Source organism: Chlorocebus sabaeus, chromosome 26 (assembly GCF_047675955.1).
Source record: "Chlorocebus sabaeus isolate Y175 chromosome 26, mChlSab1.0.hap1, whole genome shotgun sequence".
NCBI lineage: Eukaryota > Metazoa > Chordata > Mammalia > Primates > Cercopithecidae > Chlorocebus > Chlorocebus sabaeus.
Window position 1 is genome coordinate 3,225,883 of NC_132929.1, and position 14,733 is coordinate 3,240,615.

General features: G+C 45.0%; 1 long non-coding RNA gene across 1 annotated transcript in view; it reads left to right on the forward strand.

The window, feature by feature from the left end:
• The window catches only part of LOC140710417 (uncharacterized), a 40,926-nt gene that overhangs the window by 3,682 nt on the left and 22,511 nt on the right, over nucleotides 1-14,733 (forward strand). The window contains exons 2-3 of the long non-coding RNA XR_012091382.1: nucleotides 5,172-5,320; nucleotides 11,711-11,878. This is a non-coding gene — a long non-coding RNA (uncharacterized lncRNA). The remainder of the gene's footprint in view (nucleotides 1-5,171; nucleotides 5,321-11,710; nucleotides 11,879-14,733) is intronic.

A 14,733-nucleotide genomic window follows, 5' to 3' on the forward strand; every position in this document is an offset into this window, starting at 1 on the left:
TTTAAGAGCAATGACAGTAGTTTGCCGTGACTTAGGGAAATAAAAGTATTTTATCATCTTATAAGTGCAGTTTAAAGGCATAGTGTCCTTGTCAAAGGAAAAGCATATCTCATTTTCCTTAATAAGTAATCAGTTTAGACTGATTAAATTATGATATATCCATACAATTGTTGAAAAATAATGAGGAATTACCTATATACAAATACAGAAAGATCTCCCAAAATATACTTTTAAGTGAACAAAACATGAACTGTGTGGTATGAATAAATGATTCAGTTTGTATAAAAATAAGGAGCAGTAAGTATATTTGTATTCATCATAGTTGAAAGAAGAGTACACAGAAACAGAGGACTGACCTTTGGGACTCAGGAGTGGAGGGTGCACTGAATTTTAGACTTTGCCATATACTCTTTGGCTTCTTTGTTCTGCCATGACTGTGTTTTACTTTCATAATTTTTTTTTTTTGCTTTTTGAGACGGAGTCTCGCTCTGTCGCCCAGGCTGGAGTGCAGTGGCCGGATCTCAGCTCACTGCAAGCTCCACCTCCCGGGTTCCCACCATTCTCCTGGCTCAGCCTCCCGAGTAGCTGGGACTACAGGTGCCCGCCACCTCGCCTGGCTAATTTTTTGTATTTTTTAGTAAGATGGGGTTTCACCGTGTTAGCCAGGATGGTCTCGTACTTTCATAATTTTAAAAACTATTTTAAAAAATTCCCACCACCTTCATAACATCGCCCCGGTAATACCTGTGTGGGACAAAAACATCTCCTGCTCCTTATTCTGAAATTTGAATTTGGTTACTTCAAAGTGGAATTTGGTTATTTGGACTTTGGTTCAGGAGGAGATGGTTGTTTTCTGTATTTGTTTCCTGTGGTTGCTCAACAAACTACCACACATCGGTGCCTTACAACACCAAAATCTATTCTTCAAAGTTCTGGAGGCCAGAAGTACACAATCAACTTCGCTGGGCTGAAACCAAGGTGTCCACAGGCCATACTCCCTCCAGAGGGGAGAATCCAGGCCTTGGCTCTTCCAGCGGCTGGCAGCTTTGGCAATTGTGGCTCTTGGCTGCACCACGATTTGCAAAGGCTGAACCTTTGCAAATCTCTGTGTCTTAGTGCGTTTGGGCTGCTGTAAGAAAATACTATAGACTGAGTAGCTAATAAACAGCAGAAATTTATTTCTCACAGTTCTGGAGGCTGGGAAATCTTAGATCAAAAACGCCAGTAGATTCAGTCTCTGCTGAGGGCCTGTTTCCTGGTTCATAGATGGTCATCCTCACACGGTGGAAGGGGCAAGGGAGCTCTCTGGGGCCTCTTGAAAAAGGCACTCGTCCCATTCATGAGGACCCTGCCCTCATAACCTAATCACTTCCCACTTCCCAAAAGCCCCACCTCCTAAAACCATCACATTAGGGTTAGGTTTCAACATATGAACTTGTGTGTGTTGGTGGGGGGGTAGGGGGGCACAAACATTCAGTCTGTAGGACTCTGCCTCTACCTTTACATCACCTTCTCCTCTTCTGTAGGTAGTTAAATATCTGTTTCTTTCTTGTAGGGATACATGCGATTGTCTTTAGGGTCTACCAGATAATGCAGCATGATCTCCCCATCTCAAGACCCTTGACTTAATCACATCTGTGAAGACTCTTTTTCCAAATCAAGTAGTATGCACAGGTTCCAGGGATTGGGACAGAAACGTCTTTGTGGGGGGAGGTGGTATTTGTCTACCTACCGTAGGAGGTGGTATTTGTCTACCTGCCGTAGGAGGTGGTATTTGTCTACCTGCCGTAGGAGGTGGTATTTGTCTACCTGCCGTAGGAGGTGGTATTTGTCTACCTGCCGTAGGAGGTGGTATTTGTCTACCTGCCGTAGGAGGTGGTATTTGTCTACCTGCCGTAGGAGGTGGTATTTGTCTACCTGCCGTAGGAGGTGGTATTTGTCTACCTGCCGTAGGAGGTGGTATTTGTCTACCTACCGTATCTTCTATTTGGACCAGAATACAGGACCAAATGCATGCATGAAGTTGTTCATGAGTTCCACAGATATTTAAGTGCCTGTTCTATGCAGAAACTGCAAAAGCCCAACCCCTGAGCTTTGAAAAGAGCTTGATCATCCTAGCAGGGACTGAGCACAAGCGAACCTTTGCAAATTGGCCCCCTCCCACACACTTCCTAAAAGGAGGTAGCATCCATCTCTAGAGGGGCCAGGGAAGGGATGTCTGACTGCCACAGACAGGCTCCCCAGCCCTTCCTAGCACAACAGAAGGTGGGGAAGCTAAGGAAGGCACAATAGCTCATCTGGGCTTTCCCGGGGCTGCTCACTCACTTCCAGTCTAGTGAGAGTCTATGCACTCAGTCTGCTTTTAAAGAGCTCCAGTAATACCCTAGCCTCCCTTCACAGGGTTGCTGAACCTCACCTGCTCCATCCTGCAATGCTGGCTGATGCCAAGGACTTTGGTCTAAAAGTCACAAGTACTCAGGGCTGACATCCTCATCCTGCTTTCATTTCATCTGAAAAATCATTGCACAAGCCTGCACTTTTCTGTGGTGGAAAAAAAAAAAAAGAAATATATATATATAAATGCAAGCTCTGAAAGGGGTCTTTATTATCTGCGTAGCGACAGTTTGCTATAAATAAAATCACCCTGTTTTGCTATTTTATGATTAATAGCTCAACATTCTCACAACAACATTGGCCTTGTTGGCATCCTGGTTCCTTGTTTGCAATGAGCCTGAATGATTCCACAACCTTTCTCTGAATGTGAATTAAGTGCACAGGGTTTTAAACAAAAGAAATGTTGCCTCTTACCACACATTCATATGCAAAGTAATCAGAGCTGCAGCATTCATGCCCATGAATTTCTCATCTCTGGTCGAATATCTGATCTTCATTTTCATCAATTATGCCAAATTAGTAGGATTTATTCTGGGATTGTGTTGTTTGCAGTCTGGTCCTATGACCCCAGGCCTCTCCTGACACCTGCCCAATGTGAAAAGCACATAATTGGTGCTAACATGTCTCATTACTAAGGGTGTGCCCCCACTGGGCTTGACATGCATCAGACAGACACACAATCTGAATATAGAATGGGTCATTTTTTTCCATTCTATAGTTGAGCAAACTAAGGCACAGCTCTAGTTAGGAGTTTGTCAAGATCTGACAGTGAGTCCGTGGAACATGAAGGAGAATGTGTTTTGGAAATGGCTGTGGCTGCTTTGAACTTCCAGCCACGTTTCCCTCCCTCCCTCATAGAATTCGAAAAGTGAACCTATCAAGAACAAGACCTTCCACGTTGGATAACAAGTTGCTTTCCCAGAGACTGGAAGGGGTGAGCAAGTATGATGGGCAGCTGATTGATTGATGGACAGATGTTTGAGAGTCCCGAGTAACGATGATGAAACCCTAGGATAGGTGGAGGCGTGCAGGCTGAAGGGTCCGGTCACGAATTCCCACGTTGTGAAGGCAGAGAGGGTGCAAAGTCAGCGGAAACTTGCATGCTTAAGAGTACACCACACCAGGGAGAGGTTTCCAGTTCTCTTCTTTCCTGGATGTTACTGACTGATGTATGCAATTTAATAAAATGAGCTGGCTTCTTAAGACACAAACCGTGACGGCTACACCCTGGCCCTTCTCTCTCCCCTCCCTATCGTCGTTTCCACTTCTAGGTCAGTGGCTCCTGAATAGCTTCCTGCCTTGCCAATCATGCCGTGGCCCACATCAGTTTCAACAACATGGATCAGACTAGAAACATCTTTCTGTGCAAGCCAACCTTCCTGCCCAGGTTTTCCATTTCCCTCAGTGGCAGCACCATTGTTACCCCACACGTTCATGAGATTCAAGTCACTGTCTCCTCTGCATATACGCAGCATCCATATGTCCTGGAGTTTCTGCAAACAGCCCTGCTTTCAAACCTTCTGTTTTAGTGTCTGACCGTGTGTCAATGCTTGTATCTTGATTTTGGACTGAGAAGACAAAAAGACGTAGTGACTATACCTGTCAATAAGCTGGCATGGCGGTCTTGTCTTCCTTCCTTATGCCTCCCAATCTGAATTTATTTCTAGTTACCAGTGCAGGAGTTCCTGTTCTCATAGCTGGATTTTGTAATAACATCAGCCCCCTCCATTTTGCTTTTCATGAGTCCATCAAATAGATCCTCCAAACATAATTGCCCTTTATTCTCTCAGCAAAAGAACCCCAAAACACGAAAAGCAAAACAAAAAAAACCCAAAAACCCACAGTACCTTTCCCCTCCCAACCAGATGAATTCACCCTCGTTATCTCGGGGCTTCCTTCTCTAAAGCCTTCCATCTGCTCCAGCCCCCACAGACCTTTATCTCCCTGAAACAATATGACACTCATTTTTAGTTTTAGAACTTAACTTCCAACATTCTAAGCTGCTTTATTATTTGTCATCTCTCAAAAGAGGTTTTAAGACCCCTAAAGAAGCACAGCTCTTTAGCTGTTTTTGGACACCTTTCGTCATGGGAAGCTGGTTTCCGGCAAATTGTAAATATTCAACAATTATCTTTTAAGTGAGATGTGATTGGATAGCTTAGTATGTGAAATGAGTGTCTCTCATAAACCAGTTCCCTTTACATGTACAGCTATTTAAAGAGATAAACAATATCATTATTTCCCAGAACAAAAATGATCACATGATAAATAAGGCTTTATGAAAAAACATGGACAAGCTTGTCTTGCTTTAGAATAAAGGTGGGGGGAAAAAAACAACTTTGGGGGCTGTTTGCATTTTATATGTAAACAGTGACATCTGCTGGTGAACACGCACAGCACTGACACGGCACCTTGAAGTGGATTCAGGGTTCAGAAGCACGAATTTCATTGAGTCTTTCATCAGGGTCCTCTCAGAGACACCCAAAGGCCCCTTGTGAGACCCCAGAATCGGGTCATGTCCGCATACTCGATGATGATAGATATGTTATTCTGGGAAATCATGCAATTTAATTAAGACAGTGCATCGATAATTAAAAAGATTCTCCCTGTATCGGTTTCATTAGCCCAGTTTTAACTTTTAATAGTCTTCCCTTATGATACATTTTCCCCTTGGAAGATTCCTGCCTGGTTTCCCTAGGGGAAGTGCTTAAAAGCGTCAATCTCATCACAGTTCAGCAATCAGGAGATAATTTTGTTCCCTAATTCTGTTTTTCCAGCATGTTTGTAAACAATGCCATCAGGGATAAAAGTGTTCGAAGCTGAAGCTGGGGCTGCCGTCCAAACGTGGACAGCGTGCCAGGGGACTGTCTTTCCCGGCCTCGCTCCACCTGCACGCCACAGAGACGAAGCTCAGCTCCAGGATAAGGTAAATATCAAGAGCCACGCAGCAGCATGCCTTCCATTCAAAGCAGAACAACGGGTGGTTTTGTTGGCCAACCTGGCTGCACGGGAGAAAGCCAAGCAACACCATTGATTTAAGCCCCAGGAAAAGCCAAAAATCTTTGGCCACCTCAGGTTGTAAATCTGGCATCAGATGTCAGAACCTTGTATGAAAACAGAGACTACTAGGTTCTGCTGTCGCTTGAAAGGAATAGCCCAAAGAAAAGCCTGACTCCAAAGAAGGGCTGTTCCAGGCTCAGGACCCCACAGCGACTACATGCCTGGGCCGGGAACTGCGGGGAAGGCAGCCCAGAATGGTCACATCTCACTCTGCAGCCCCCTCACTGGACAAGGACACCTCCTGTCAGGTTCCGAGTTCTAGTCATTCTTCCTTGTCTCTGAGAGCTATCCCTCTTTTCATACCATTTCTACGGCCACCCCTGGTTCAGCCTCAGGTGGTTCGGAGGACTCCCTGGCCAGGCCCCATGGGCACACTCTACACACATGATTGAACAAGACCTCTAAACGAGACCGCAAAGCAGGCCCGTTTCCTTCAGGTGACTGACATGGGAACTCAGGCTGAGAGCAACAGATCAAGCAGACACAGCTGAAAAGCTGGAGCCAGGACTCCAGCCAGGATCTGCCTGACTTTAAGTAACATGCGTTTCCCACCAAACCCATGTCATAGCTTTCCCCAGCTCTCAAAGCTTCAGTGACCCCACTGCCTACTGAACTCAGTCCCAGCTGCCAAGCCAGGGACTGAGCCCTCCGTGCCCTGCCCCGCCCTATTCTTCAGGCTTGCCCAGCTCTTCCCCTCTATGAACATCCCTAAGTGCCCCCCACATTCGAGACTCCCCAGGAGTGTCCCTTTGCTCATCTGCAGTGTCCCTTCTACCAGTCCATCTGCCCTTTCCAAGTCCTGCTCAGTCATCAATACTTCTGTGACCGCCCCGCAGTGAGAGCACATTCTCTGCTAAACCCTTACGCTTCCACCGCACTTACGTCAGAGTTCTTTACACAGAGGGTCTCCCCCTGCTAGACTGAGCCACCTTGCAGGAAGAGCCTGTGCCTGGATTTTCACATCTTTGTATGTCCTTCCATCCTTAGCAAAGGCACCTGGAATTTAATCAAAATCACCAAATATATGTTGGACGGATGAATAGGTGGACAGATTATAAATAAATAAAGTATTTATCTAGGCTGCTACCTCTCAGGATGCAGGAAAATGTATTTGATTTATAGACATACAGAAAAAGCGACTACATAGTGTATAATAAAGCCATGTTGTGTTTGGAGTAACAGTAACTGATGAGTAAGTATCTGTTATGTTACACTGATGTCGTATCTCTACCATTAGACTAACAAGTCTTTTTTTTTTTTTTGAGACGGAGTCTCGCTCTGTCGCCCAGGCTGGAGTGCAGTGGCGGGATCTCAGCTCACTGCAAGCTCCGCCTCCCGAGTTGACACCATTCTCCTGCCTCAGCCTCCCGAGTAGCTGGGACTACAGGCGCCCGCCTTCTCGCCCGGCTAGTTTTCTGTATTTTTCAGTAGAGACGGGGTTTCACCGTGTTAGCCAGGATGGTCTCGATCTCCTGACCTTGTGATCCGCCCGTCTCGGCCTCCCAAAGTGCTGGGATTACAGGCTTGAGCCACCGCGCCCGGCAGACTAACAAGTCTTTATGTTTCACAAGGGCAGGGATAATGTCTACAGCTGCGACTGTCAGATCACGCTGGAGTCCCTCCCTGATTTGACGCCATAAAGTAGGAGCTCTCAGTCGCCATAGGCGGAAATCACACCCCAGGCTGCTCACTAGAACCTCTGGGAAGAAGCAGAGCTTCCCACCATAAGTCACGGCTTTGGGGTCAGAGTCTCTGGACCCAAGCCTGGTTCTGCTACCTGAGCCTCTCTTGAGTCTCAATTTCCTCCCTAAATATAAGGATGATAATCCCTGTCCCATGAGTTGCACTGGGGAATAAATGTGATCATCTACACAGTGCACTCAACAGAGGGCATGACTTGTGGGAAGGGTCCCATTAGTGCCAGCATTGCCAGTTATGCAGTGAATATCACTCATGTCTCAGCTTCTGTATCAATCAACAGCAATGCAGAGTTATCCCACCTGTAGTTAGTTGAAAGTAGCCGGTGCTGACTGTACTTCTAAGTTCTTACCAGTTGTCACTAGACCTTGTCAAAATGGGAAAAGACGGACTTCTGATAAACTCACAGTCAACTTATAGGCAATTTTAATAGAAAAAACCATAATGAACTGCAGTTTTTAAAAAATCTACAATGAGGTATGAGCTAAAACAGGATTCCATAGACTTGAAGTCAAAGTTCATAGTGAATCTCTTAAAACCTTACCTCACTTTGCCTTTTTAATGTTATTAGTATGTTACATTATAATTCATCCCCTGATAGTGTTTTCAAGGCATTGGGGTTCCTGAATGCTTCAGATTGTCTCCTATGTCCTTCAAAGATACCCCATAATAGTGTAGCTCTGTGAGAATGAAGTGGTGGCTCTGCACCCCCAAGGTGCCAGGAGAGTCAGGTCCACCCAGTCATGGTGTGCTGCCAGGCGCCAGACCTCCGTCTCTTCCTACCCACCATGCAACTTTACAGACCAGGAAGCCACTCAAGGGCAGCACAGCCCTGGGGACACCTCCCTGTGCCTTATGCTCTGGTGTTCAAGACTGCCTCAGCATCCACTTACTGTGCAGGAGCTAAGGGAGGCGATCACCTCCACGGACCTGTCCTCAACAACAGCTCCTCTGTACTAGAAGATACTAGAAACAAAAGAGCTGTGCTCCTCTGGGCTGAGTCAGGAACTGGAGCTGTCCATCGCAGTGGAAGGAACTGGGTCAGCATTTGCGCTAGCAATAACCTCTCTGGCCTGTGGACGATGAGCCACGGGGATCCTTCAGCACCAGCGAAGGCGAAGTGACTTGGAGTGCATGGACTCCATTCTTAGCAGGTTCACTTTTTATTCTGTCAGACCCGTAAACAAATGTTCACCCCTTCCTGAAGCAAAGCAGGAGAGGACATTGTTGGTCTATCAGGGCATCCTGATAACATTCTGCCTCCACAACCAGCCAGTGTTTAGAGACACACGCTAGCTCTACTCAGCCGGGAATATGAACACTGCTCATTGCTGATTAGGTACTTTAAATCATGAATGCTCAGAACAATCACAAGATATAAATACACTTACGCATATACATACACCGCCTGTACACTCAACCAGAGGACATACATTGGTGGCTGCAGAACTCCATTATGACAGCATGGAACTTCATTTAGATCATTTCTTTTTTCATATGACACCTCCAATTTACATTTCAGTGTTGCTGGTGGTGGCTATTGACTGAATGTTTGCATTCCCACAAAATTCATATGTTCAAATCCTAATCCGCCACGTGATGGTTTTAGAAGGTAGGCCTTTGGGGAGGTGATTAAGTCACCAGGGTGCAGATCTAATGAATGGGATGAGTGCCCTTGTGACAGAGACTCAGAGAGCTCTCTGGCCGTCTTTCCGCCTCGTGAGGATGCAATGAGAAGGCAACCACCTGCAGCCGGAAGAGGGTCCTCACCGGAACCCAAGCCAGCTGGCCCCCGTCGTGGCCTTCCAGCCTCCAGAACTGTGGGAAGTGGATGTCTGCTGTTTGTGAGCCCCCCAGTCTACAGTGTTCTGTTACAGCAGCCCGAGCTGCCTGCCACAGTGATATTACCAATGATGGCAAAACACCAAACAGTACATGGTGATCACTCAGAGTTCCTTCGTTGCCAGATATAGAAACGACTTTTCAAATTCCAGCTATAATCCTCCCAAACCTCAACTGAGGAAATGAATCATTATCACCAACTGCAAAACTCGCTGTTACCCTGCAGCAATGACAAAGAGGGCCTTTCTCCTGTAGACCTCCCGCTAGGTGGGCCTGGGCACACTTCCTTTCCTCCCAGCCTCCTGGGGCCTTCTCAACTGCCTCTCCACTGACAGAACTAGCAGCAGACGAGCCTGGGAGGCTCCCCTAACCTCTTGTAAGGAGAAGTTATTTTTCATTTCCTTGAAGGTTTGAGCCCAGGCAGGCTGGCCGTACTCCCTCCCCACACAGCAATCCCGGCACACCTCACCTAGGAGACAGGGTGGGGCAGAGAGAGATGGGGGCTGCTGGGGCAGGAGGGCTGGCCCAGCCCCAGCAGGATAACTGCCCTGGAGAACACACACACCGCAGAGCCCCAGCCCCACTCCCAGGATCCATCCTGACCATGTCCACTGAAGACTCAACCAAGACTTCATCCTCAGAGAAGAAATCATAAAGGAATTCCTTGACATGCTCCCTTTCTCTAATCTGGTATTAACAAATGGCATGATGGACTACATGAAGAAAGGAGGAAAGGGAGAAGTAAATAAACTCCAGGTTTTGTGGACATCAAATTTTAAGAAAGCAAATGAGAACTGAGTTCAATAATGACCCCGGTCATTCTTTAGCAAGGCAAGAGGAAGGAGTGAAATAACCTGGATCTTTAAACATCCCCAATTCAAGGGACAAAATTCCATCGTGCACCCGCTAACCAGTGAATTCAGCTATAGGCATTGTAGTGGTATCAGTCACAGCGTTGAAGGCTCTTGCTGTCAGAAGGGCTTGGGGGTGTGTGTGTGTGTGTGTGTGTGTGTTTCTCCTGGACCAATACGAAGTGTGTTCTGCCTGGTTCAGCTTCTTCACCTGTTTCCTATCTCAGAGAACAGGTAGTTTCTCCAAGACTGGTTCTTGGAATTTTGTGATGCAGAATCAGCCAAAGGGCAGAGAAAGCTGAGACTGAGGGCTACAGGAGGAGGGGAGGACTAAGAAAAAAGCTGAACAGGAGTGGAGAGAGAAAACAGTCCCTCTGCAGAGAAAGAGTAGGAGGGGTGAGGAGGGAGGATGCTGACAATCACAGCCCAAGAAAAGTAGAAAAATAAGAACCAAGCAGTGGGGGAAAAGGGAGTGAGGTCAAATGGGTTTCCCGTGATCTGTAGATTGGTTCTTCTCTGTGCTTTTCAGTTAAATCAGACTGGCGTTTCTTCTTAAATTCGTATTTGCTGTTAGGTCTGCTGTTCTTCGAATATGACTCCTTAGAGAGACGGAGCCGCGTGGGTCTTGAGCTCATAAGATTTTCTCAGTCCTAGTCCTGTCCTCTTGTCTTACAGCTGAGGAAATGCCAGCTCAGAGACATAAAATCACTGGCCTCAATATGCACCACAATTTACAGCTGAACTTTGATTTCTCTGCCTATTAGTCCAATGTAGATTCGATACCCTATGCTAAAAATATGCTTGTTCCTAAACATGCTCCCAGCCACATCCGTCCCCACCTCGACATGCCTCCTTACGCTGTGAGTCTTATTGGAAAGCTAAACAACCTCACACTCTTCAGTAAAAAGCATTTACATGTCTGAAGAGAAAGTGCCTCAGCACCACAGAAAACATTCCCAAAATGAACTCAGTTCTGGGGCTGGAAGCTGGGATGCATGCAGGTAGATCAAAGGCAGAACCTTACCTTGAGGAGACATGTGGTGAAGTTAGAAGGGACAGACACTGGGCGTTTAAAGGGCCACGTGTCTGAGCAGGACTCACATTCCATCCAACAGATGGCAGTAGCCACATAGTTTTTTAAATAAGCACATAGAAGTCCAATGTTGAGAAGAAAACAGAATCAGTGAAATGAGATGTAAAATCTTTCTGTCCTCACCAAAAACCAAGTTACCACCCCTATTGAATTAACATGAAACTCAAACAACAACAACAGAACCCATCTACGCAAGCACTGGTAGATACAATCAATTAACAGCCCGCTAACGACATGCTACTGATTACAAATTATAACTAACAATTGCTTTGTGTCTTGTTATTAGAAAGATGAAAGAGGATTAATAATTGCTCTAGTATGTTGGGTTTAACTAACTTAAGTGAGTGATTTAATATGCTTTCCGTTTTCCACATACCAACATGCTTGAAGGAAAAAATAATGGAACCTCTTGGTTGCTAACAATCGTTTAACCCCCACCTCATTCTTAGAATTCTTTACACTTCTGAACATGACTTCCATTCTAGTTTTCAAATTGAGAAAGCACCTATATTAAAAAGCAGTGGTTCTCTCCCCATTTGGGATTACACTTAAATGTATAAGGTAGAGAAAAGTCTAATAGAGAACATAATTGATGTCAGTTGTAATTGTATTCTGCTGTCAAATACATAGTAAAATATGAGCTTATTTTTGGGGTAGTGCATTAAAAATACATTTCTTGAGCTCCTTTTTTTGTTCATTCTATTTTTATTCCCCCTTTTTTCCTTGGCTCTTCCTATCCATGATTTTCTGCATATCTAATATCATCACGCAGAGGAAAAAGCACTGCCTGAACCTGTCCACCAGCAAGGGGACACTACTCTGCATAAACAGACAGAGGGGCAGGCACCTCAAGGGACTCGCAGAAGTGCCTGGATATTTTTAAGTACTTGAGGAAAACACAATGATGCCTGTCAAACACCTCAGGAACTGCTAGCTCCAGGTAAATCGGTTTTAACATTAGGTTGCTAAATTTCCTTCCATGATGTCATATCTTTGCAAAGCTTGGTTTTTGGTGACTGCTGTGATAGCTGTGGGGGAAAAAGTGATATGTCCTATCTGATTCCAAGGTTTTATATATTGCTAGGGCCCAACTGATGCACCTACATACCATTAGTAAGTATTGTGGTTATTTAATAATACAATAAAATATGATTTATTTTCTTTCAATTTGTACATATTATTTTTTACCCAGCTACTAAGTTGTTAGGACATAAATACTTATTAAGGTAGTTGGACCCATCAAGGTCATAAACAGAATTATGAGGTATTTCTTGTGGCCTCAGGGCCCTGTGAATAAGATTACTAAGACATTAGGGTGCCGTGAACTGAAAATGTTTAGGAACCGCTGAACTAAACCATTCACAGGGGTGAGTTGGTTTATTCCTCTCAAACATCTTACAATCATTTCAAGGCTGGGCATGATCACTCACAACTGTAATCCCAGCACTTAGGGAAACTGAGGTGAGAGGATCGCTTGAGGCCACGAGTTCGAGACCGGCCTGAGAAACGTTGTGAGACCACAGTCTCCACACAAAAAGTAAAAATCAGTTTGGTGTGATGGTGCATACCCATAGTCCTAGCTACTTGGGGAGCTGAGGCAGGAAGATTGCTTGAGCCAAGGAGGTTGAGGCTGCAATAAGCCATGAGATTGCACCACTGTACTCTAGCCTGGGCCACAGAGTGAGATCCTACCTCAAAAAGTTAATTAATTAATTAATTAAAAATCATTTCAAAGTATGAACCATGAATGTAAATAACTGACATAAAAATCTGGAAAGAATGAATCAGAAATAAAAGAAAAGAGCTTGGGTTTGAATCTTGCCTGCCCCACCAACTGGGTGAGTTCAGGTGACCTGTCTGAAACTCGGTTTTCCTCTCCTTTGTGTGGGTTAGAGGAGATAAGGTCTTAGCACCTAAGATCCTTCCTGGTACTTGCAAATGCACAGTAACTGGTAGCAATTATGATTTCTAAATCGGACATGACCTATACAAGCATTTCCTTCCTGGAGAGGAGGGGTCTTAATCTGGGGAGTCCAGTGCAAAATAAAAATATGAGGATCTTTGTTCCAAAACTAGTAAGAATTTCAAGATGGTGTCAGCAGAGCTGACCAGCTGTGGGAGCCCACGTGAAGCTGCTCCCGCTCTTGCCAATTTTCTCAGGGTTTTCCAGCTCAAATGAGTCTTTCCTCCTGCACTGAATCTTCATACTCTTAACACCTGTGCCAAATAATCAGCTCACCAACTATTATCCTGGTCCCCAGTCAACTGTAGCAACATGTAGTATCATCATATTCACCCCTAGCGCAGGGTGACATTCTCTTTCCCAAGTGGATTGTGTCAGTCTGTGTGTGTTCCTACAGACCAATGCCTAATGGCTGGGTCATTTACAAAGAGAAGAGGTTTAAATGGCTCACAGTTCTGCAGGATGTACAGGAAGAGGGATGCCAGCATCTGATTCTGATGAGGGCCTCAGGAAGCTTCCATTTGTGGCAGAAGGGAAAAGGGAGCAGGCGCATCACATGGCAAGAGCGGGAGCAAGAGAGAGAGAAGGGGCAGGTCCCCTCAGACTCTTTTAAACAACCAGATTGTGCATGAACTAACTGAGCAATAACTCACTTATCACCAGAAGGATGGCATTAAACCGTTCATGAGGGATTTGCCCCCATGATGCCATCACTTCCCACCTGGCCCCACCTACTACATTGGGAATCACATTTCAATATGCAATTGCAAAGAACATCCAAACCATATTAGAGATGATCGCATCCTTGTGGGCAAGGGACTGTAAAGAGTGCTGACTCCTTTTCTACCCCACAGCCTCCAGGCACTGCTGGCACATATTAGATGCTCAACAAATACCTGTTGACTAAATAATTGATGGGAGGGTGATATGGCTATGTAGTTGTTAGCACCTTACTACCATATTCTCCAGGTTGTAAAGGCTGTGAGTGGCAGACTGAAAGCATGCTAGGTAATCTCTGTTGAGGGCATGCTAAAGAAACTAAGAGGACATCACACAAGTGGTGTGTTCACCCTCTGTGTGTGTGTGCATTTCATTTTCCTTTATTTATGGTTTCTCATATTAATACACTTTATTTTTGGAACAGTTTTAGGTTCACAGTAAAGTGAAGCAGAAAGTACAGAGAGTTCCTATATACCCTCTGTCCCCACACATGCACAGACTCCCCAACTACCAACATTCCCCACCAGGATGGTACATTTGTTACTACTGTTGAAGTGGTATTGACACATCATCACCCAAAGTCCATAGTTTATATTAAGATTCACTCTTGGTGTTTAATATGGGTTTTGATAGGTGTATAATGACACATATCTACCATTATAATATCAGATAGAATAGTTTCATTGCCCTGAAAATCCTCTGTGCTCTACCTGTTCATCTCTCTCTCCCCCAAATCCCTAGCATTAACTGATCTTTTCACCATCTCCATAGTTTATCCTTTTCCAGAATGTCACATACTTGGAATCATATATATAAAGGCTTTTGAATTGGCTTCTTTCACTTAGCAATATGCGTTTAAGTTTCCCGCATATCTTTTCATAGGTTGAGAGCTCATTTATTTTTAGTGCTAAATAATATCCCACTGTACGAATGTCCCACGGTTCATTTATCCATTCACCTGTTGAAGGACATCTTGGTTGCTTCCAAGTGTTGGCAATTATGAATGAAGCTGCAGGTTTTTGTGTGGACGTAAGTTTTCATCTCCTTTGGATGAACGTCAAAAAGTACAACTGCTGGTAAGGGTATGTTTAGTTTTTAAAGGAATGGCCAAA